Source organism: Pinus tabuliformis, chromosome 1_2 (genome assembly GCF_031772625.1).
Source record: "Pinus tabuliformis cultivar Carrire ecotype Pingquan chromosome 1_2, CPIR1, whole genome shotgun sequence".
In the NCBI taxonomy this organism is placed as follows: domain Eukaryota; kingdom Viridiplantae; phylum Streptophyta; class Pinopsida; order Pinales; family Pinaceae; genus Pinus; species Pinus tabuliformis.
This window is the reverse complement of record NC_142298.1, coordinates 101,564,279-101,567,938: the sequence shown is the minus strand read 5'-3', so window position 1 is coordinate 101,567,938 and position 3,660 is coordinate 101,564,279.

Genomic DNA, 3,660 nt, shown 5'->3' with positions numbered 1-3,660 from the left:
AAGATCCATTTTGTCCCTATGACATTCTTATCTTTTGGTCTAGGAACCAACTCTCAAGTGTTATTCTTTTCAATATGCTCAATTTCTTCATCCATTGCCTTGACCCAACATTCATCTTTGCATGCCTCTTTTACATTTTGTGGTTCAGTGGAGGAGAGCAATGCCAAATAGCTTTAGGCTTCTGCAATTGTTCTTCGTGTTTGTACACCTGCCTCTTTTTGCCCCAAAATTTGAGATTCTGGATGATTATTTTTAACGTACCTGGATGGAGTCTTCTCTTCTATCCTTATCTGTTCTTTTGGTGCCTCTTGAGGTTCTTCTTCATCATCGGTCTGATTTGATTATGGTCTTCATCTTCTTCGATATTTTCATAATTTACTTGCCTAGGAATGTTTCCTTCTTCATCAACCACTACATCAATGTTGCCAACAATTCTTCCAAGTCTTTTATTGTAACACTTATATGCTTTGTTGTGGGGAGAATAACCAAGGAGAATGCCTTCATCTGCTCTAGGTTCAAACTTTCCAAGATGTTCATCATTATTCTTAATATAGCATTTGCTTCCAAATATTTTGAAATGTTTTACCGAAGGAGTCTCACCATACCAGAGCTCATGAGGAGTTTCAGTTCTGTTCACCTGGACATTTGTTTTGTTGAGAATAACAATCGCAGCAAATGCAGCTTCACCCCAGAAGGTTGCGGGAGTTCCAAACTCATCAAGCATAGCACGAGCCATTTGTTGAACCATTCTGTTCATCCTTTCCACTACTCCATTTTGCTGAGGAGTCCTTGCTGTAGAGAATTCCCTTCTTATTCCATGTTCTTCACAAAAATAGAAAAATTCATTTGAGGTAAACTCCCCACCTCTATCAAACCTGAGGCACTTGATTTTGTGATCTGATTTGTTTTCAACCAAGGCTTTGAAAGATTTGAATTTTTCGAAGGCTTCGTCTTTGTGCTTCATAAGTCCTATCCAAACCATCCTGGAGAAGTCGTCAATGAATAATATAAAGTATTCTTCTCCTCGAGGTGACCTTTTCCTATATGGACCACATACATCTTTATGGACTAGTTCAAGAGGCCTGCTAGCTGATCCTTCCTTCTCAGGGAAGTTAGTTCTGGTTTGCTTACCAAACTGACATGATTTGCATATTGTATTGTCTGGAATTCTGATGTCTGGAAGACCACGAACTGCCTGGTACTTGCATGCTTTCCTTATCTGTGAAAAGCTTAGATGCCCCAACCTCTGGTTCCATAACCAGTGTTCATCATTTTTGCTCAAATAGCATTGTTGTTGTCCTTCTTCAAATATGTATAAATTATTTGGAGTTCTTATGACTTTGATCACTATTTTTCCTGTATCAAGATCATGAACACTACATCCATTTGATCGAAATATTACCTCAATTCCTTGATTGCACATCTGACTAACACTCAGTAGATTATGCTTCAAGCCATCAACATACAAAACATTTCCAGTTTTTACTTTTTCTTTCAACTGAACAGTGCCTTTTCCTTTTATGACTGCAGGGGTATCATTTCCAAAAGAAACTTTCTTTCCCTTTTCTAAAGCACTGCATGATTGAAGTTTTTCCTTATCACCTGTCATATGCTTCGAACATCCACTGTCAATGTACCATTGATTTCCTGTCCTTCTGCATATAAAGCTATCCCACATCTTTCTGGTTGCGGTTCCTTCATTCTCCATGTTCTGGTACTTGAGGTTTGTTCCTTCTGAGTTGTCTTCCGAAACCTTCTCCTGCATTCAGAATCTTCATGACCGAAGTTATTACAAATAGAACATTCAATTTAATTTTCAAGGGCGGAAAAGTTATTATAGGTCCTTTTCGTGATTCCAGTCATACTTCTTTGTTTTTGAGCTTCTCTAGTCATGATTGTCTTATAGGAAACACATTGAGCTGCTTTGTGGCCAAAGTTATGGCAAGAGAAACATTGGCCATTGAAGAAACTCCTGCGATTATCAAATCTACCACCCAAATGATTGTAGTTTCTATTGTCATCCATTCTTGAGGCAAATTGAGAAGATTTTACCTGTGACTGGTTGTAGCTTTTGTTCATCCTTAAGATGGATTGCCCCTTATTTACCTGGTAGTCTTTGTTTATTCTTGATGTAAATCATCCTTGTTTTACCTAGTGATCTCCATTGGGCTTTTGCTCATTCCTCCTTGCTGCATCAAGATAACATTTTGATGTGGATGGTTTCTACACTTGAGATGCTTCTTCATTGTATCCTAGACCTGTCTTGATTAGTGGGGAACGCTGCACATTGATAATCTCATCTAGAGTTTCAGAACCTTTAACAAATCTAAGATTAAGAGCTTTAGTTTTCTCAATCTCTCTTCTAAGCCCCAAAATTTCACATTCCAATTTTTCATGATGTTTTTCCCTTTCAGCCAGTTGACATTGCAGAGAATCAATAATCACATTTTTCTCTTCTAAACAAATTTTGAGTTTAGAAATCTCTTCATAAAGACCTTCTTCATCTATAGCATCCATGTAATCATCATCTTCAAAAGCCATTAAAATTTTATAATTATTACCTCGTTCATCTTCATCACTATTTGAAAGTCCATCACTATCTTCATGAGTGTAATAGCTTTTCTTATTTGCATTCTGTTTCTTGTTCCATCTAACAGGTTCCTTCCCCTTGTCAATCTTATCCTTATGAGGACATTTGGCAGCATAGTGACTGACTCTTCCACAAGCAAAGCATTTGAAAGGTAACTTACCTCTGAATCTTCCAGCACCCCATTGAAGGTTCTTGAAAAAATTTGATTCCTCCTCTTCTTCTGACATGTGTCCTGACTCATAGTAATCTCCTTTGCCTGAAGACCTGAAGGCAGCTTCTCTCCTGTCTGATGGTCCTCCTTTCCTCATTTCATAAGCAGTTAGAATTCCGTGCAGCTGAGACATGGTAAGGTTTCGTAGATTCTCTTTTTCTTCTATTGCAGAAACTTTAGATTCAAACCTAGGGGACAAAGATCTTAAGACCTTTTCAACCACAATAGCCTCTTTTATTTCTTCACCCAAATTTTTCATACAATTAACAATCTCATCTACACGTAGGAAATAGTTAGCCACACTTTCATCACTGTGCATTCTAAGATTTTCATACTGGATTCTGAGAGTTTGAAGTTTTGCTCGTTTTACCTGTTCATCTCCTTCATAGCTCAGAACAATCTTGTCCCATATTTCTTTTGCAGATTTATACTGCATAACCTTGACGAATTCTGATTGAGATAGACATCCTAATAGGGTATTGACAGCCTTTGCATTTGTTTCATATTTCTTCTTCTCAGCAGGATCTGTAGGAGTTGCTGATGGAAAAGTGTACCCTGTATCTATGATATCCCAAACTTCTGTACCAAGAGATTGAAGATAGGAAGTAACTCTTACCTTCTAATATATGAAGTTTGTCCCATCAAAAATCGGTGGCCTGATAGACACTTCTCTATCGTAGTTTCTCATGATGATGGATCTTCCTTCAAGTGATCAAGCTTCTTCAGAAGGACCTGCTCTGATACCAATTGTTGGAAATAATACTTAGAGGGGGGAGGGGAGGGGGGGGGTGAATCAGTATTATCAAGTCAAATATTCCCTTTTTCAAATCCAGATAATATACGCTACTTCAGTTAATTT